Source organism: Mustela erminea, chromosome 13, assembly GCF_009829155.1.
Source record: "Mustela erminea isolate mMusErm1 chromosome 13, mMusErm1.Pri, whole genome shotgun sequence".
Lineage (NCBI taxonomy): Eukaryota > Metazoa > Chordata > Mammalia > Carnivora > Mustelidae > Mustela > Mustela erminea.
In genome coordinates this window covers 27,052,014-27,073,079 of record NC_045626.1, presented here as the reverse complement: position 1 = coordinate 27,073,079, position 21,066 = coordinate 27,052,014, and the positions used below count along the sequence as shown (strand labels likewise).

The following is a 21,066-nucleotide window of genomic DNA, read 5'->3' as shown; positions in this document are numbered from 1 at the left end:
GAAGTACAAGGCACCTGGAACCCGGTGCTTAGCCGGCAGTGGTGGTTCCCAGCTCCCGCTGTCCCCTCTGAACACACACTCTGTTTGTTCGGGCCTGGAACCCTGGAACAGTCTAGGGGGTCCTAAGGGACAGGCAAGAGAGGGCCAGGCATGTTTCAGCATCACTACGGAAGCAGTTAATGAGAACTGAGATGGGCACCCAAAGCACCCAAAGCCAGAGAGCTTTGGCTCCTGGCCTCGCTGGGGAGACCCCCGAGCACACCTGAAGTGGGTGGAGAAGGCAGACTGGGCTCCACGGAGGGCCAAGCTGATGGTCATGCTGGCTAGAAAGCATGGCTCAGCCTGGAGGCAACTGGTCAGGGCTGGCACACAGGATGGGGAGAGGTCACGGAGGCCTGAAAAAACCAGGAGTGTCTCCCGGAAGAGGCAGACCTGGAGCTTCTCCCCAGGAGGGAGATGGGAACTCTGCGGCCTGGGGGAGCTATCAGGTCGGCCTGCCTTCCCTCCCCCACGTGCCCCCCGACACAAACCCCGAACTGATCCAAGAGGTGAATGTTCAGAGTCCTGTGGCTGTCATCCTCGTCTGTTTTTTTTTTTTTTTCTTTTCTGGACCACTGGGTTCTCTCATTTCACTGTCATGCCACCCATTCCGGTCCCTTCCTCCCTGCCATCTCCCCTGGCCCTGGCCATTTCCCTGGCAATTCTCTGCCTCCTCTCCCACCCCCATCTGGCTGGGCTGCCTGAGGGCCTCAGTGGGTGCACATGCCATCCCTCGGGTGCACCTGCAGAGGGTGAGGCCACCTGAGCAGAGCTGGGGGCTTTGTGGCCCCTTCTGAAGTGGGCAGCCCTTTCAGGGCACTAGTTCTGTTCTCTGCAGAATGGCGTGCTCGTCCGACCCGCTGGGCTGAGTGAGAATGGAATGAGGGGGATGGACGGTGTCCACCCTGACGCCCGGCACGGAGTATGGGGCTACTCTTGTCATATGTGGCTGTCTCCTAGGAAGTTGTCACATGCAGAACCCTCTGCCTGCTTTTAGAAGGCACTTTGAATTTGGTAAGGGGAACAAAGGGGAGGAGGAAAAACTTCTTTGAGCCAAAGTGTTCTCATCTGTAAAATGGGGACAGTTCTGATCACCCTCCCTGCCCCCGCAGTGGCCCCCAACAGGGTTACAATGAGGCTGAGAGATCTGATGGTGGGTTTGTTCAGCTCCTTTGACAGCTGTGCATGGAGCATGTGCCCTGGGCACTGGACACACACACAAGAACAGAGACAACAAAAGCACCAGCAAATGCTCCCATAGCACTCACCTGTGCCAGCCACTTTCCTGAGCTCCTTTCCTACCCAAAATAGACCCAGTATGCAGGAAGGTCCCAGGGGGTACTGGGCGCTCTCTCTGCCTGGGGGAGGTGACCCCGAGCTGAGTCTTAAGGGGTGCCTGCAGTTGCCCAGGAGAAGGGGTGGGGGCAGCAGGGTGGGCTGAGGAGCAGAGAGCCACCCGCCCCACAGGTCTGGGAATGAGGACCACGTCCTGCGGGGGAGAGCTGGGCTTTGTCACTCCTGGGTGTTAGCATAGCAGTGTTGCCCGTGAATCAGCATGGAGGCTGTCTGGCTGGATTTCGTTGGGAAGGAGGGGCACCCACTCTCCGCAGAGGAGTATGTCCTGAGCTTAGGACTGAGGGCGAGCCCAGGGCTCTGCCTTTGAAGGCCTAGGAAACATGGTTGACAGCCCCCTCCCTGGGAAACCATGAGGGGGCAGAATAGCTCCCCCACCTTCTGGCCTCCTGCTGGGAGGGCAGGAGGGGTTCAGAGGAGGGCAAGGTGAGGGGGATGTGGTGAGTGTGGTGGGGGGCTGGAGCCCACCCTTGCAGTAGGGCCCTGGGCTAGCGGTTGCCACACTATCCACCCAGACCCTGGGACCCCCTGAGCTGTTCAGAAGAGTCCATGTTCCACCAATGAGCAAACTACTCGGCGTGTCATCCCTGTGGTGGGGAGCACAAGTGCGTGTGAGCCTGCTGAAGGCATTGTACAGGAGCCCTTTGGTTCTGCTCCCCACGCTCCGTGACCGCGGACCTCTGTGTGTGTGCACGTGCGAGTCCTAAAACGGCCCTTGAACTTGGTACATGGAGACTGTTTGGGAGATGCCGGCCCGGGCACTGGGGTCGTGGAGCTCAAGGCTGGCCCCCAGCAACTCCTTATACAGAAGGGAAATGGCAGCTAAGAAAGGCCGTGGAAGGTGGCCCATCGCCGGTGACTGCTCATTTCGAAGTCCTTCCCCAGCCCCGAGGCTTCCTCATAGGAGGGCTGTCTTTATCTGCCGAAGAGACCTCCAAGATCAGGAGGTCAGGGGTGAGCTGGTCACTCCCTCCAGTGACACCCTTGCTGGCCAGCCCGGGGGCAGCTCTGCCAGTGGCCAGGGAGTGGAGGGGACCCTGGAGGGACTGGCCTTTCACCAAAGCCTTACTCTCCCTAAGACTTCCCTCCTACCTTTTTGTATTTATGACCTTGGGCCAATGCCACAGGGTGGGCTTTCTCCCTGCCCAGCTGTGAGCCCCCTTGCCCCTTGGCCATCAGCAGCGTTTGACACACGATCCACATCACACTTGCTGTTCACATAATAGTGCCTCCAGATGCTCAAACCCAGCACACTCGGCCCCCGCACGGTCCCCGCTTAATGCGCAATCCCTACACCCTTAGGACACAGCACACACACTCAGTCACACTCATTAACGTCCGTACTGGATCAGAGCGTATAGCACCCCCACCCCCACAGATGTAAATAAATGCACACATAACCACGAGCCCCCCCCCCCCCCCCCCCCCGCATAGGTATACCCGTGACACCTGCTCGCATTCTCTGACAAAAGGCGAGCTTGAATGTCTCCAGATGGGACCTCTTCTCCTTCCTGTCCCTGACACGCCACCTGGGCCCGAGGAGGCCCCCATCCCACTGTCACTGAGTTTGCACAGTTAATAGTCCAAAAAAGGAGGTGGAGACCTTCAGTCGGGATAAAGCCGCAAGTCCTGGGTGTCTCCATATGCCCTGGTCAGTCTGGCCAAGTTAAGGGACCCAGACCTGCCTCAGAGCTGGGCCTTGCGACACCTAGTTGTCCCCATCCTCGGGGCTCTGCTTTCTCCACGGGGCGTTGCTGAGGCCCAGGAGGGGCTGTGTCTGTGTGGGCTAATGCGGGAGGCACAGCTGAGTTGACGCGTTGTCCGCTATAGCCACCTGGTGATGGATAAAGCAAACCTCAAGAGCCCCTTTTGGATGTCAAGTGGCCTGGAGGGCTTCCTGGAGGAGGCGGGGCTCGAGCTGGGATGAAGGCTGAGGACCATGCCATCAGGAAGCGAGGGGTGGGGGGCAGGGAGGTGGGAAGGCCACGTGAAGAGCATGGAGAAGAGTGAGCTTGGCTGGCAGAGAACCCAGAGAACCCAGAGAACCCCAGTGGCGATTATGGGAACAGTTTGAGCAGAGTCGGGAGAAGAAGCAATGAGGCCAGGAAGTGGCCAGTAGCCCTACTCTGCTGAGGTTACCTCCTGCCGCTCCGGGAAGACCCTTCATTTAATGCTCAGTTTCCGCACCCCAGTGGCTGGGGGAATTAAAGAGACCATGCAGTATTAATGTTACTGCCTTGTTTTATGAAGTGTCCTAACAAGCCGGGAAGCCAGGCATACTCAGCCTTATTTATAACTGCTATTATTTCTCTGACATGGAGATTAATTTGATGATAGCTGTTTATAAGCTCTTCTATCATCAGATGGGCCCGTTACCTGGGAGGAGAGGAGGGCTGGATTTAATTTGTGAACAGTGCGCTGGGTTTTCCTGCTCCGAAGTGTGTGTGGGAGTCACAGTCATAAATCATGGAAGGCAACGGCAGCGCTGAGACCGGAGGCCCGGGAGCTCCCCGAGCTGGCGCTGTGTGGGTGAGGGATGTCCCGGGAGGGCCCGTCTGCAGGCCCAGGGAGCAAGGTGGGGAAGCACGACCACTTGTGTGGGGAGAGAGACACTGGAGAGGAGGGCCGGGGGTTCACCCAGCCAAGGAGCTTCAAACTCATCTATGCCAAGTAAGAATCACCTGGGAGCTTATAAAAATGCAGATTCCCCCAGCCAGGGGGTAGGGCTTGGGAATGCCAGAGTCTGGAATGTACACTCTTGCCTAGATGATTATTGGTCTGTGGGTCGGCCAAGGTGGTTCCCTCCAGGTTCCCCCTGCTCCAAGCAAAGGCTTTCCTTCCCTGGATTTCTGGAGAGAAAAGGACAGGAGAAAGTCTGGCAGAGAACGAGGTTGGGTCTTGAGCAAAATGGAAAAGTTTGCAAAGGCTGTCTCTCCGCACCTCTGGGACCCGCCAGCATTGTGAGACCCTCCTGCCGAGTAGGAGAGAGGCATTAGTTCGCGAATGTTGTCCCTCGGAGGGCTGCATGGGCTTTACCTCTCAGGCATCTTACGTGGATCTGTGGGTTATCTTTTATTAAAGCCAATTGAAAGATAAGAAAACCGAGGTGTTGCAAGAAGTGGTTTTAGATTTCATGGCCTAGAAACTGAGGCCTGGGTTTAAATGCGGCTTGGACATGGCTGTCCTTTCTATGACCTGGGGCAGTATTCCCAACCTGGAGGCAGGCTGGAGGCACACAGACACCGCAGCCCTCCGCAGAGAGTAAGGCTACTGCGTATGTTGGGAGGGATCTATAAGAACTCGAGATGCTCAAGGAGCCCTCATGCTCCATGGACCTAAGCAGCATTCCTCCAAGGGCTGGCTCTAATTTTGTGGGGTGGCGGGGTGGGCGGGGAGCGGGTACTCTGGAACAGAATACAATAGATCTTTCTCCACCGGTAGCCTGGGAGACCCTGTCACTGCAGGTCAGCGGGGGAGCTGTGTTGTGGAGGACGAGAGCCTATCTGACTCACACAAGGAACCCTCATCTTGCTCTGATGGGTGGCAGTGGCCCATGGGCGGTGACCTTGCCCCTTGCCTTTTCCCTTGCATTTCCTGGGCCTGTCCCAGGATGGCTGCTTTATGGCCTCTGTCTCCCAGGCCCCGGCCTTCCCAGGCCTAGGGAAGCTTTTGCAGGGTTCTGCTGGGGAGACTTCTGAGCCAAACACCCTCATTTCTTTGGGCCAAACTCCCTCATTTCCTTCTCCTCGGGGGCTGTAGGCCCCATCCAGGACACTTGCTTTGATGAACTCATAAAAGCTCACAAAATGGGAAGGAAACCAGCATGGACTCCATCGGAAGCCCTCCCCTAGTCGAGAATCCACACTTGTGTAAATGCAGTCTACATTTGTATTAGCTGTTCTGAGCACACAACTCCCTTTTATGGAGCTTAGTTCAGGTGGACCAGAACTCTCAAATCTGCCAACACCTGCTATGGAGACGTTTCTGTCTTAGCCGAGTGGAGCTGGTTTATTTGCTAGGGTGTAAGTTTGGCTCTGGAGGCAGCGATGCAAAATAAAGGGGGTTTAAAGGAGGTAGCAACTCTCTAGAATAGCCTGGAGTTAGTGGTCCTGGGCAGGCATGGTCTGTGGGTACTCTCTGTCAAGCATCAGTTACCTCCTCTCTTGTTGCTCCACCCCTCCCTAGGGTGTGGCCCTTTTCTGCATGGTCCAGGATGGTTCACCCCCATGGCCACTTTCCAAGCAGTGGGATGGAGGAAGAAAGGAGACACATGAGGCCAGGCTGCCCAGCACCCACTCTCATCCCATTGGCCAGAACAGACCCACATGACCATGTGTGGCTGCAAAGGAGGCTGGGAAATGTAGTCTTCATTCTGGAAGGCCATGTGCCAGCAAATTTGGGGCATTCTGTTACCATAGAAGGAGAGAATAGATGTTGGGAGATAAGTGCCTTTGCCTCAGTTGGTTCTTAGACCCGTACATTAGGCCTTGCCGCGATCCTCATTAAAGATTGTCCTGTGTGTGCACTTCTCCACTGAGTGTGGTGGGTGAGCTAGCACGCCCCCCACCTTGGGTTCACAGAGCCTCAAGGTGGGAAGGGAGAAGACACCCTCCACGCTGGCATCAAACCCCTGTGCCGTATTGATGGGATGTATTCATTCATTTAATGACAGATTCTTGTGGTCCTGGTGACTAGCTCTCATTTTGTCTCTTGTCCACAAGAATATAGTGAGGTGTTAGAGCAGAGGCTGAGATAGTGACTGGAAGTGCCCAGCCCAGGGGGTGGTGTATAGTAGACCCTCAGCAAGCGCTGTGCATCCTTGGGCAAGGTACTTAACCTCTCTGTGCTTCAATTTTCTCATCTGAGAAATGGCAGTGTAATCATGGCCGGCCCCTGGGGTTGTTGGGAGATTCAGTGAGAGCCCGCAGGCAGCACTGAGCTGTGGCAGGGGCAAGGCATGGTGACTGCCCCAGAGGCAGGCTGGCCTGGGGGGTCAAGAGCACCGCCTCCACATCAGACTGCTGGGAGAGAGTGAGGTTCTAACCTCTGGGGAAACTCAGTGAGAGACAGGGGATCCCTAGAGCTTTCCGCACAGGTGCCTGGTAAATAGTAGGTACTTGGTGCATGCCAGCTTGCTCCCTAGGCCCCAGCCCACTGCCTCTGGTAAGGGCTGTCACATACCCATCCCTAAATCCCTCCCCATCCCTAGGCAGGTGGTTGGGGGGGGCATGGGGAAGGACTCTGGGAATCAGAGTGGAGATGATGGGGCCTAGGAGCTGCTTGGGGGGGGGGTGTAGAGGACAGGTCTGCCTTCCTGCCTCAGACTCTCTGCTGGGGGAAGTGGGGTATGCCTCAGAAGCAGTAACTAGACACAGACTTCCCACATTGAGGGCTGGGAACATGGTTCCCGGGGCTCCTGGTGGGTGGCCTGTCTGTACCCCAGATGATTCTGTCTTCCTGTCCTTCAAGACTTAGCTTCCTGGTTTTCACTGGAAACCTGGAATGGCAGGGCTGGAAGGTACCCAGAGATACCTGGGTCATCACCCCACCACCCCCATCTTATAGGAAACAGAGCCCAGGGAGAGGCAGGTGCTTGGCCAAAGGCCCTCAGCCAGGGTGAACACCCGGACCCACCTCTTGGTCTCTGTTTTTGCTCCTGAATCAGGAGGGCAGGAGCCACAAGCCTCTGGGTTCCCCAATTCTCTTTCCTCTCCTCTGCTTTCTGTTCCTGATGATGAATTATTCTGTCTCTTTCCATGCTGCGGTCACCTGTCTGGGGAAGACCCAGGGAGAGGCACACCCATTAACAGAGACCCCTGTGGAGTGGGGTTTGGGGGACAAACTCTTGGGGGAGCAGCCACGATGGGGAGGAGGCATTGCAGGGTCAGGGATTGGGGGTTTGGGCTCGGTACTAGCTCTGAGGCTCACGGTTGTGTGCCGAAGGACGCAAGAGGGGGCACCATGGGACCTGCCTCCGGGGTCCCAACACAGTTTGTGACCAGTGAGGGGCTATTCAGGTTTGAGGGCTTCTGACCATAGAGACAGTAAAGATGAGGTTTCTTGGGGGCACAAGGCACAGGATGGGAAGAGGAAGAAGCGTGGTCAGAATGCGTTGGCACCGAGATCTAACCGTGTTATTCACAAACAGGAGAAACAGGAGAAATCTTGACAAGAGTGTCCGTCATTGGTTAGACTCTTCCTGGGGTCTCTGCCCCACACTTTAGGCTGTTACACAACATACTGCCTTTGTCAGTGTCAGTAAGCTCCTGAGCGGCACGCACACTTGTGCATTTCACATCTCTGACACTGGAGTGCAGCTGATCAATGCCCACATGTGCTAGTTTAATTGCCTTTTAAAAATCTTTTCGTGCTTGATAAAGGGATGGTTCACCATGCAGTTGGTGGCCTCCTAGAACTGATGAAATTTGGCAGCTTTTTTCACACAGCTTTGGGGGCCACAGATCAGTCTGTAGAACCCTCAGGGGCAAATGTCAGTGTCCAGTTTGTGATTAATAACATCTATGTTCCTTTCTCAATACAGACATCCCCCTTCATTTGGTTTTTAACATTACATGTTCCCTCTCACCCCAGGACTGAGAGGGATGAGCACATTGGGGGGGGGGGCGAAAGTCAGCAAGTTGGGAGACAAAATTCCTGGGACCCCTTGGATGTGGACCAGCCTTGTTAATAATTCTGGGGCCTTGGGTTCTTTGCTGATCTGATGGGAGGTGCATTATTTTCTGCTTTACTCTTCAGGGGCTAGTGAGGACCACGGGGCATACTTGTTGTCTAAAAGGCTCTGGAAAGGACAGACATGCCCAGAGCTAATATTCTAGGAAAAATGTGAACTTCCTTGACATTCCCTCTCTCTTTAAACCAGCTATCCAAGCCCCCTTCCCGTGCCTATCAGAGGACTGCCAATCTTCTGGATAGTAAGACGAGCCTTCAAGGATGCTGACGCCTCCCATTCCTCCCCCAGCCACTGTCTCCCAGTGCCTGGGAGGTCCCTTGCCTGTCCTCTGCCTGGGCTCCTGGCAGCTCCCCTCCTTGTCTCTACCCCTTGTGAACTCACCTATCCCCTCAAGACCTTCCCTAATCCCAGCTGCACGCACGTGAGCCAAAGCCTTGCATGGCTCCATGATGCTTTTGGGACCCCAGCACCAAAGTACCCAGGATGGCCCCGCCACGTGAGGGATCTGATTGGCTGTTGATGATGGTGATGATGATGGTGACGATGATGATGATGAAGATGATGGTGAAGGGCCTCTGTGGTGGGCAGCACCGTGGAGGTATGGCCATGTGATGGGGCTGTTGGGCCAAAGCCATGAGCCATTCCTTGGCAGGGTTCCCATGGCGCTTGGCCCTAGACCAGGATGAGTTTGGCTCAGGGAAGGTCCAAGCTTCTGCCATTCCGCCCTTGTTGCCCCCTTGATTTATTACTGAAATATTTATTAAGCCCCTACTCTGCCAGGAACTTGTAGAGGCTTGGCCTATCAGAGACCAAAGAGATGGCCTTATCTCCGTTCCTTTCATTCATTCATTCACTCACTCATTCCCACATGTTGACTGAGCGTGTTCAGGGCCCGTCCCAGGCGTGTTCTAGGCACTGAGGTTGCAGCAGTGAGCCAGACCCTCCAGGCCGGATTCCCTGAGCTGACGCTCAAGTGGGGGCTGCCCCACGGTGAATAAGTAAGCAGGTCAGCAGCGTGCGAAGGTGACACGGGCTAGGGGGCAGAATAGCTCACGACATAGGGGTTGGGGGGTGGTCAGGGGTGCTGTGGCAGCGGTGCCGGGAGAGGGCAGGGGTGCTTACTTTAGGTCCACACTGGGGAAAAGCTCTGTGGTCAGTGTGATGCTACCAAGCCCGGCATGGAGGGCGGTGAGAGAGCTCTGGAGGCTGTTAGAGGCTGAATCTTGTCTCCCTTGTGAGCACAGCTGAGCCTGGCTGCTTCCTGCCTCCTGGACAGGCTGGAGGGTCCCCCTTACTGGGCACTCTGAGCACGGCCTCACTCTGTCCTCTTACCATCCCTGGGAGGTAGATCCCGTCATTATCCCTGGTTTGCAGATGGGGAAGCTGAGGCACAGAGAGGTCGCCAAAGCCCACACAGCTTGTAGAGGCCGAGCTGGACTCAGACGCAGGCAGGGAACCCCAGAGTCTGAGTTGTCGCCACTCTGCTACGCTGCCCTCTATGTCTCGGTCACATCCCTGAGTCCAGGGGGTTCTCGAGCCCTGAGCCAGACGGCTGCCTTTCCTGCCCTCACCCCTCAGGGCAGGGGTGCTGACTGGCCAGGGTGGCACCCAGCATGGCATTCAGGGTCTTTCTCAGTGCTGGGCTCACTGTTCCCTTCTACCTGTGAGGAAACTGAGGCCCAGAGAGGCAAACAGACTTGCTCAGAGCCACATACTAATTAATGACCAGATAGGTTCAGGGAGTCTTCTCTCCCTCCTCCTCTGCCTTCTGTCTGGTATTTTTTTTGCCTGAGAGCTTCAGGGCTGGTGGCAAGGCTGCGGGAGGGGGAGGCAGGGAGGAGGTGGGGGCACCGTGGGTCTGTCCATCTGCTCACAACAGGCCAGGTGTGTGCCTGCACACGTGTGCACATAGGGGAGGACTCACATGCTGCCAAGGACGCCCATGAATCAAGCCCAAGACAAAGGCAGTTGAGAGAAGAGTGGGTGCCCAAAGTCTTGGTGCCCCTTCCTGGACCCCGTGTCCCCAGGCCACTCCCCGTGGCACTACTGCTCCTCTCATGGTACCACCTCTTGTCCCCGTAACTCCCAGCCTCCCTTCGAGATCTTGGTCAAATCTGCTTGTGGTGTGGTGACTTAGGCTTTACACTAAGGGGAGCCTGAGACCCCGAAGACTGAGGAGGCTTCCTCCAGAGCCCTGTGGAGCCCTGGCGGAGGGTGGAGGGCAATGTTCTGAGCTGCAGTTGTCGCCTTGGGTAGGGACAACGGGCTCTGTCATTATGGTTACCTGGGGAGCTGGCCCAAATCCATATTCCCAGGCCCAACCACACAGATACCTTTCTGAGGTAGGAATCTGTATTTTTACGGATCTGTGACTTTTACAAGCAAATGAGTTGTTTTGTCATTAAAGAAGAGAGACACACTTGCCCCTGGGAAAATGAGAGAGGTAGGGAAGACTCATTGTGAGAGCAGGCTCCTTTCCTGCCCCGCAGCCCTCTCCCCAGGGCTGACGGTTGTTAATTCTCCTTCAGGGTTAGGCAGCAAGGGTGGCCCTTGACAGAGCACGCTGTGTTGAACAGAACCCTCTGTCGGTCTAGTTGAGTGACAGGGAGAAACAGATGACCCACAAATATGCACATCCTCGTGAGAAGGGACAAGGGCCAGGATGACCCGACGGGGTGTTGGGAGGGAGCACGGCAGGGATGATCTCATTTGGCGGGGCTGTGCTGGAGGACATGGTGACTGATGAGCGAGGATTTCCTGGTGTCCCGTCCAGGACGCCAGGGGTTTTCCTGCAACCCTCAGGTTCCACTCACCTCTTTCCCTACGTCTGGGTATACAGGGGAGCAAGACTCCTCCTGATGTTTCAGAGTCACCTTCTGCTTAGGGACACAGGGCATCAGTCTTGATAAGGAATGTACTGGCTGCCTTAGGCTTGTCCTAAGGCTAACTGAGTGGCTTAAAACTACAGAGATCTCTTTTGTCACAGTTCTGGAAGCTAAGAGTCTGGAATGAAGTTGTTGACAGGCTGTGCTCCCTCTGAAGGCTCTGAAAATGACCCTTCTGTGCTGTTTCTCTCTTCTGCTGGTGGCCGACTGTCCTTGGCTTGTAGGCACCTCCCCCTAATCTCTGCCTCTGTCATCACGTGGTCTTCTTCTGGTGTGTCTCTAGGACTACATATGGCCTTCTTATACGGACACCAGTCTCTGGGCGAGGGCTGGCTCTCTATCAGTGTGACTGCAGTTGAGCTTTGTCACATCAGAGAAGACCCTATATCCGAATAAGGCATAGGCACGGGGTTGGGGGGGCTTCCACATCAATATATCTTTTTGACAGGACACAACTCAACCCACAACAAGGATAAAACATGCAGGCCCCGGAGTGACCCAGCCCAAGAGGGCGGTGAGGATTACAGGAAGGGGGCCTGGGTGGGGTGGGCGGGGCAGGGCAGGCTTCAGGAAGGGGAAGGGCCAGATGGCCGGGGAGGCTCCAGGTATGTGGGGAGGAAGGTGGGGCATGAGCAAGTGGACGAGTGAAAGACAGCCCAGAGGCGGGAATGCACAGAGCACACACCGCCACAGGAGAGAGGCGCCAAGGACCTCCTCAGAGCCGCCTTCTAGAACTGTGAGTCCTGGAAAATGAGGCCATGGTAGTTACGAAGCCTGCGGCATATCCTGTGGGTCACCCTTTTGCTCCCCCCTTGAGGGCAGTGAGGGGTGTTCCGGAGGTGTCCTCTGTGAACTTTCCCAACTGCTGGCTCTGGTCTTGAGGTATGGTGTCAGCAGACAGAGGAGAAGTGAGTGTCTCTTGGGCTCCTGGGATGAGGTAGCACGTGTCCCCAAAGCCCAGAGCCTCTGGCCCTCGGTGACAGGCTCCAGACACCCAGGACCATCCCTTCCTCGCCTTATGCCCACACAACCAGCTCCTTTTTCCATCTTTTCCCTTTTCACGCGCTCAGGGAGAAAACTGCAGGGGGACGACACCCACCTTGTTCCCCGGTGTCTAGAAAAGGATTCGCTCGGAGGATGTACTCAAGAAATATTCTTTTGATTAAAAAAAGGCCACACACCGCGAGAAGAGAGACTCCTGACAGTGACATCTCAGAGCCTGTCCCTGCAGAGACGCAGACGACCCCCAAGCCCCCACCCCCAAAAACCCTTCACGCAACCAGTGTGTCAGGAGGACCGGGCTCCTGTCCCGCCACGGCTGCTGAGCAGAGGTGAAGCTTGGGTGAGGTGCCTCCCCTGCCCAGGCCTCAGTGGTCCTCCCTGGAAGGCGGAGACAGCAGTGTTCACTTCACAGAGCTAACATGAGAAGGCCGTGTGGCCAGCCGTCCCGAAGCTAGAATCGGGCACTTTGATTCAGTCTGACAACCTGAGCCCTCTCCCAGGCCCAGGGGGTTTGGGATGGGCAAGGCAGGCTACGCACTGCCTGCAGGAGGTATGGACGGTCTGCTGGGGTGGATTTCAGTGGGTGCTGGGGTCAGGTAAACCCCTTCCCAGGAGGTGGCACATAAGGGGAGTAGACCGATGAGGAGGAGTCAGTCAGACAAGGAACGGGAGGACAGTGCTCAGCAAAGGGAATGGCATCTTGGAGACTAGAGCTTAGGGCCTATCCTAGAAGCGGTCTGGTATGGTTGGAGCACAGAGAGCAAAGGGGATGCCAGAACTGAGGCCAGAGGCCCCATGGACTCCACCTGAAATATCGTTGTATTGGTTGGCATTTTCTTTGGTTTAAAATCCAGATTATTTCTCTCACCTGTGTAGAAGTCTGGAGGGAGCCATCCAAGGCTGGTGTGGTGCTCCAAACTGTCAGGGAATCAGGCTCCTTCTACTAATTGCTCTGCCATTCGTGACTTCCATTCCCAAAGTCACTTGTGGCCCAAAATGGCTGCTAAAGCTCCAGCCCTTGTGTTTTCATTCCAGCAAATACGAAGGAGGAAGAGGTGAGGACACCTTATCAAAATTAAGGCATTTCCTAGAAATCCCATGTGCCATTTCCATATAAATCCTGTTGGGGAGCTTGTAGTTGCTGAATTATATTTAGCTTCAAGGGAGGTTGGGAAACAGTCTGTATTCCAGATAGCCATGGCCAGCTGAAAACGGGGCGTTCTGTTACTGTCAAAAGAGAAAGATGGATATTGGGAGATCAGTCATGGCCTCCACCGAAGTCGGTTGATGAGGGCACTCTGGACTGGGAATAAGACGACACGCATCACGAGTTCAGGCATGGGCTTCACTGGGAGGCTTCCACTTCACTCCCCCAAACAGAGCTAGCCTCGTCCCGCCAGTGTGGTCCATTCAAGGTCGGTGCTCCCCTCCTCCCTGGAGCCCTCACTGCTGGGATGCTGAGGGTGCTGGAGGTCTTCACTCCTGCGGCTAGGTTGGGAGGAGGGATAATGAATTTGTGGCCGGCCAGGGAGGACCACAGGGGGTTCTGTCAGACAGCAGACTCCAACGGATAGTCAGACCCAACTGGCATAGCCACCCTACTGCTTCTGTGGGCTAACCTGGGAACCCAGCGTTCCTAAGAAAACGCATTCGATATTCTATCACCTCGTTTACAAACAAACCTGGAAACCCAGGTTGCCTGTGTCCTATTCTCAAACGTTTCCATGGCAAATCCCTGCTTTCCAGCCTTGCCCTGCTCTCTTCTCTTTGTGGGCCCAAGTGCCAGGTAGCACTAGGCAAAGGACCCCAAACTGAGGAAGTTATCAGTGCTTCCCTGGCGGCTAGGAGATGGGGGCTTTGGGAGAACCCCTCCCAGCCCTTAGGACTGCCCTTGGCAGGCATGTGAGGAAATCTGTCTGGGCTGCTGCCAGCATTCAGGCACTGGAGGGTCAGGCTGCTCTCAGGACCCTGCGCCGGGAGGGAGAGGAGGGCCGTCCAGCCTGGGGGGTGTTCAAGTTGCTCTCGGGGACCCATGGGGACCGCAGTGCTGTGGAAAGGGGAGGAACCCAGGGGCTGGACTCAGCACCCCAGCCAGAGACTTTTTACTGGCTTTCAAAGGGCACTTTCATGGGACCGGCATTTAAAGGAAGGTCTCGGTGAACAGAAAAATTTGAAGACTCCAGCTAGCCCCTCAGTGAGCAGCTGACGGGAGATGGGAGATGGACTGTGCAGGGAACAGCGATTTGCCGGAGAACCACACTGCGGGCTGGCAAAGCCAGGGTGTGAGCACCTTTTCCCCACACCCATTGTGAAGTGTCACCACTGTTACCACCCCACTGCCTGCAGTCCAGTGGATTAGGTGCTCGATTCTTGACCTTCTGAGAGCCCTGGCTCCAGGCGGGAGATATTTTATTTTTTGATTTATCTATATTTAATTGCAGTGGAGTTGACAACAATGTTTCAGGTGTACACCATAGTTCCAAGGCAAAAATTTACCTCAATCCTTATAAACTTGCCCTTCTAAAAAACAAAAAATAGTAATTATACATTATGATATAAAAATCATTATTACATATATATATCATACATATATGCTTATTAATATTTGACTGGGCATCACAGGCACATGACACAGTACCCAAAAGGCAGAGGGTGTACGCAGCGAAAGGGGGCTCCCTCCCCTGTGTCCAGCCAGTGGCCCTCCAGGTTTTCCTCTGGACCCTGTCAAGGTCTGTCATGCCCGTTTTGGTCAGCCCTGTTGATCCCTGTTGATGTTCTGTTCAGTGTGGTTGTTAAGTAGACACGATTATGGAAGGAGAGGGGCAGTGGGGCCGACTGTCCAGGAAAGGGCCTGCGTCAGTTAGCATGGGGTAGTGGTCTTGGTGTGAAGGCCTGTCCCCCACCCACCCATGAGCCAGCAGACCCTGAAGGCCTCCAGCCCCACCTCTGTGGGCTCCTGGGAGAAGGACCCTCTTAACTATCCTTGGACCCTAGTCTCCTGGGCTTGCAAGCAGTGGTTGGGGGCGGGGAACAGATCTCCAAGATGCTTTTCAGCTCAAATTTCCCTGAGTCTCTTATCTGCTTCATGGCCCATTTCCCCACTTAAAGACATGAAGAAATAGGGCAGCATTGAAGATAATAGCTCACTTATGTCCCAGAAGGATTTCAGAGCATTTACAGAGCACGAGCAAAATGGAGCTCAGATCCAGCTGTGGTTGGCTTGCCAAAGGCATTCCCCTCCTGCCTCATCCCTACTCAGAAATGATGGGGGTTGGGAGGGAGGCCCCAGGCCCTGGGTTTGGGAACAGGTCCATGGTGACAAGGGGTTGGAGGCAGTGGCTTCCCTCCGAGGCCAGTCTTCTCTCCACCAGGCCATGAAGTGGGCCCCAGTAGGCCCACAGGATGGATTCTTGAGGACACCATGATTCCCTTCAAGGCGTTTCGAGAAAGTTGTTTTCTACCCCAGATTCCTTAAACCTGAGTTTGTTGTCTTAGGGTCGGCTGGGAGAGTCCCTCAGGGTGCTCCTAAAAGGGATAACAGACTTTTGACAAGATGCTGGGCTTATAGGTGGGTCGCGTGGGGGGAGGGGTGGGAGGCGGGTGGGGATGCGTTGTGGGGAGAGGTCCCACCGGCCCCAGGACTTTGGCCCCCTCATTAGCCATGCCCGCAATTCCATCCTGGGTATCCTCCTCGTGACTCACATCCTCTTCTTCAGAACTCTGAAGAGCGCCACAGAAGCCCCCCAAGCAGGCGGGAGCACAGCCATACCTCCCTCACTTGAACCCGGGAAGGCCTTGGAGCTCTGTGACTTACAGACTCAGGGGAACTCAGCCTTGGCCAGCAGGGCTCTGGGAACTTGTTCTGGTGAACAGACAAGAGGGAGCTCTGCTCACCGTCCTAAGGTTGGGGTGTTTTAACTGGGGGTGTTTGAAGTGCGTGACAAGGTTTTCTTCCCGGCAGTCCCCCTCTGGCCCTTTCCTTTAAATGACGGTAACCCAGCATCCTCGTGCTGAAAGGCTCTTGGAGGTGTCTTTGCCCAGCCCTCCACGTGGCACAGACGGAGGCCGAGCCTCAGTGGGGGGGCGCGGGGGCGGATAAGGCCGAGGTGGTGGCGAGGAGCCAGCCAGACCCCAGGGCTCTTGTGTGGAATGGACCCAGGCCGCCAACGTCAAGCTCACGAGGGCACGGGCTTTGTCCGATTCCTTCCCTGCTGGATCCCCAGGGCCTGGTCCAGGCCTGACACACAGTAAATGCTCAATAAATATGAGCTGAGCCAAGCAAGGGGAAGCATAACTCATGCTAAGTCAGAGGGGTCTGAACAAACATGGCTTTGCAGTACTGAGCCAAGAAAATCCCTCCTTCTCGGGGCTTTGAACCTGGCTCTGAAGCTGAGCGCTCTTCATCCGTCCGTGTCCAGCCGGGGCTGAGGCGGTTTGCAAAGCTCGGCTTACGCGGGGGGCTGTGCTGGCCCTGAAGTGGAGTCTGTCCCTGCTTCTCAGTTTGACGCACCCTCTGGTCAGGACTCCCCCTTTGGTCGCTGGGTCCCCTCCTCACCTCAGCACACCCCGCATCCCCACCCCTGTGCTGGTCGATACCTCCTCTGAGTGCAGCCCTGTCGTGGGTGCAGGGGAGGGGACGTGGGGGAGAGCAGATGGTCAAGCCGCAGCCCAGAGTGGGGGCTTACGGGCAGATGGAGGCCTGCCACCGTCCTAGGGAGCTGGCCGTGTCTCTCCATCCCGGCTGCGAGCTCCTTGAGGACAGGGAACTTGCCTCTTTGTCTTGGGTGACACCAAGACTGTGGTGGGTTCCACCAGTGAGAGCATGACCTCCTGGCTCACCTCTCAGAGGCCCTGAGGCCTGGGCTCTGCTCCCTGGAACCTCTTTCCTAAAGATAAAAGGTCTTCTGGGCTCTTTTCTCCCCACCTCCTACCCACGTGCTTCCTTCCCAACCAGAAGTTTGCTTGGGCCAAAACATCCTCAAGAGTTACCCCAGGTGGGTTTCAGTGTGTTCTAGCAAACATCGGCGTACGAGCTGTGAGGACATGGAGCACGCTCTCTGAGGTGACCAGAGTGCCTCATTTTGTGGGGCCTTCCGGGACCCTTAGCGGTGCCTGCCTCCTGGAGAGGGGAGCTGACCTCCTGGGCATGTGATCTCGGGTCATCCTCACCCTGCATCGCAAGCAGCCCTCCTCCTTCTGGATTTTAGGACCGGTTTGCAGTTGCATTTCGTTTTCTTCAGGAGTGTCCAAGAATGCTGGCTTTTGCCTTGAGTGTCCTGGCTTTGAAATCTGGCCAGGTACCTTCCCATGTCATGATCTTGGGCATCTCACTTCACTTCTGGGCTTCCACATCCTCATCCAGTAATGGGAGCTCTAAGTTCTTGGCTAGATTGTCCCGAGAGTGTAGGTAGGGTGTGAGCAAGGAACAGGAATGACTGTAGGCAATGGGTAAAGCAAGGTGGTCAGGCCAAGGGAGGTTGCAATCATTTGCAAAGGAAATGTCACACCTTGTGAACAAACAATGGGGGAAGAGCCCAAATTGGGGTCTAATTAAGAGATAATGCTTGGGATTCTGGCATTAGTCCTCTGGGAGATTAGGGGAAGTGAGCCGGGAAGGCCTGACAGTGTTCTTTTCTCCCTGCTCTTCCCCAAGCCCAGCCCAGCCCAGCCCAGCCCCAAATCTGTTCTTCCCAAATGTCCCCTTAGATGCTGTAGTTCATTTTATGATAAGCCTCTGAGAACTTGGTGAGGGGTCATGGAGAATTGCTCCCAGCTTTCCTATGCTCTTAGTACACGAGAGTGTCCAGCAATGCCTTCGGGGGGATTCTAGAAGAACTGCTTGGGACCCTAGTGGTCATGAAATGCAGGAGTCAGGACAGAGGAATAGTAAGATTTCTGAAAAGCTTCTAGACTAGAAGCAAGACGGATCTTTCTGGAATGGTCAAGTAAAGCTGCGCCTTGAGATTTTTCTCTACTCTTCCTTGTCCTGGAATTAGGTTGAAGCCATTCATTCATTCACTCATTCATTCATTTACTTAGCACACACATAGGGATGGGCCACTATATGTCAGGCATGGAACTGGAGCCTAGGGAAATGAGGGCAGACAAAACAGTCCTGGAAAGTGAAATGCAAGTCTAGCAAAAAGCCTTCTGTGTCCTGCTGGAGGGAATGGATTTTCTGCAACTGGCTTGGGGCCCAGTCCTCCTATTGAGCTTCTGGGATTCACACCAAAAGGAAACTCATCATATACTTAATTTCTAAGAAAAAGGAAATAAATCACCAGGCAAAACAACCCTGGGGACCTTATAAAGCAAACACAACAGGAAGACACTGCGGTTGAGTGGATGAAAGTCTTCTCCCAAGCTGCCCATCTGCGGGGGGCTGTGGGATCTCTTCTTACAGATGCAGGGTTTTGGGGGCTTTTCCAAGGACCTTTTGGGATTTAGCCTTGTAGTCCACTGTTCAACCCTCTCCAGATGTTGGGTAGACCAGATGACCCCTGAGGTCTCCATCTGCTTTAAAATCAACAATCCAGAGATTTTCAGGATCTAAGCCCAAACCGGAAGAATAGTATTGATGTTCAGCATGCCCAACGGGGAATCATTTGTCCACAGCAATGACCCAGAAAGTGAGCAGGCTCCCGCTTGGAAGGAAAGTGGCTCTCTGTTCCGTGCGTTCGTGCTGAAGCCTTGTGCTGACGCTCTTTGAGGCAGGGTTGAATTGGTTCGTGAGTGACAGATCTGTCCGTTGGCCCTCTAGCCCGGTATCTTCGGTATCTTCGTAATCAGGCAGTGTCTTTGTAGTGAAAGAGTAGCCCTCCACCTGCGCCTGAAAACCCCCATTGTCTAAAGCTTTCAGCTTGATGGAGCAGGTTGTGTTCGAATGACCTCTGTCAACATACCCCACCAAACTGGCCTTGGCTTTTCCCCACCAGACCCCAGCTCCCCTGCATATCAGGTTAGAGGTAGGCCACTCAAGACTTCCTGAATGTCAGAATCTCCTGGGTGCTTGAAATGATTCGGAGAGTTGGGCTCTACTTCTGTGTATTTATTCCTGCTGCTCGGCCTCCTTGGATCTCCATAACCCCTGGCGCTCCCACAAAGAAACCCTTACTGGGTGAGGCTTGTTGGAAGTTCACTAAGGGGGTTCCCCCTAGAGACAGAGATTGGATCTGGCTGATGTTGGCTGAGATAGGGTTGGGGTCCTGCACAGAGAATAGAATATGTTGGTTACATCATTTGCTCTTGCCCCCATCTGCCCCCTTGCCTATCCCCAGTCTTTGCCCTCATCACCACCCTAATCCCCCAGGGCTGTTGTGTGGGAAACCAGGACTTCAGGACAGGCCAAGTCAAGGGATAGAGGAGCAGGAGGAAGCCCCACGAGTGCCCTGGCTTCCTTGTGGTCCGGGGGGACCCAGGTCACCTTGGTCTGGATTTGTCACGGGCTTTGTCCCCGGCCTTGTCCCCTGTCTAGCCGGAGGGCAGCCAGAGCTCCCCCTGCAGTGATTCTGTTCTCTTCCGGACAGCTCCAGGAGGTGGGTCTTTTCCATTGCTCGGAGGGTCTCGCGGCACTCACGGCGTACTAGGGCCTGGCCGCGAATGAAGATGGGGGCGGGCTGCACGGAGCGTCGGCGTGGCGCTGGGGTGGAAGCCCCTCTCTGCCGTTCACCAGCTGCGTGACTGTGGGCAAGTCACTTAGCCTCTTTGAGCCTCAGTGACCTCATGTTTGCTCATCCATTCAACCAGTAGCTATTTATGAAGTAAGCGGGACTCGGCCACACGGCGTTTCTGAGAGCTGGCTACAGTGCTCCGGACGGACCATGTCAGGAGGCCTCTGAGGATGAGGCAGATTTCCTTTAGGGTAGAACAAAGGGACTGGTGTCTACACAGGACTGTGCCATGAGGGCTGTTGCTGGGCTGCGGGGTGGCTGCAGGTCCTGGAAGGCTGGACCATCTGCCATGTCTCAGCAATGCCAAAGTCAGCGTCCCTCGAGAACCCGGGTCCTGCGTGGGACCCTGCAGAGGGTGCTGATCGGTGCAGTAGCATAATCTGGAGAGAGCCTGGTTGAAGAACGTTGGAGCTTAGAGTGCATCCTGAGACAGGACCCTTGGCTTCTTCCTTCCTCAGTGCTGGGAACCATAAACGTGCCGCTGTCCCTCCCAGAGGCCCTTGGGGACTCAGTGAAGGAGTGCGCAGGACAGTCTGGTAACAGTGCTCTGGGAGGTCAGGGTGTCACCGTCCCCTTCACCAGCCCTGTGGGGGGCACCCGTGATCTCTCCCAGCTCACCGCACAGTCTAGTTTGCTTGGGTCCTGGGAGAGAGGGCCACTGTCTGTATCCCTGTCTATGTTTCCATGGCAACAGGCGGGCAGGGGTCTGTGGGGATCTCGGGGGTCTCGGGTTCTCCTGTGCGGGCTTGGTGGAGGGCAGACAGGGCTCCCAAGCCATGCCTGTTCTTGCTCTGACCCCAGGAATGAAAGGTTCTGTTGCCTCTGGCCAGGCTGTTTTATCCGCACGTGTTCAATCTTGTGCATTTTGCAAGGGACAAAATCCGTGTTTCCTTTATTCTAACCACACTGCAGTAGTGTTATATAAGGGCTGCGTGGTGTCCAGGAGGCCTCCTGGGGCAGAGGGAAAATAAGATTCCTCACCTCTGTGGCCTCCACTCTCTCTCCTCTCCCCGAAGCCTTTCGGGGGGTGTCACCAACCTTGCTCCGAAAACAGGAAGCACCCGTGTGCGTGTGTGAGTGCGTGTGTGTGTGCACACGTGTGTGGAGGATGTACTAAGGGGTGGGCTTCCAACTCCAAAGGGAGCGAGTGTACAGAGGGCGCGGACTCCTCGCATGTCTTGGAGCCGTGAACTTGATGCCTTGATGCTGTGGCTCTGGGTCTAGTGTGGCTAATGCCCAGGCTTGGGGACTGGTGATGCCAGCCAAAGGCTCAGGAGAGCAACAACGCACATTTCCGCGGAGCTTCGTGCGGCCTTGCTCAGGTTGCATTACTCCTCCATCCTGACGATCGACTTGGAAGCCCGTGGTCCCCCTGAAAAAATGAGGAAAGGGAGCACAGGGCTGCTGAGTGGCTGGGCGGGGTTGG

The 21,066-nt window shown here is 55.4% G+C and overlaps 1 protein-coding gene and 1 long non-coding RNA gene across 2 annotated transcripts in view; both read left to right on the top strand.

Moving 5' to 3' along the window:
* RNF165 (ring finger protein 165) overlaps positions 1–21,066 on the top strand; it is a 97,525-nt gene that overhangs the window by 12,163 nt on the left and 64,296 nt on the right. The gene's annotated exons all lie outside the window — the stretch shown is intronic.
* Positions 10,400–12,795, top strand: LOC116572178. Its single transcript, XR_004278150.1, has 3 exons — positions 10,400–10,425; positions 11,417–11,482; positions 12,039–12,795. It is a non-coding gene; the product is annotated as an uncharacterized LOC116572178 (long non-coding RNA).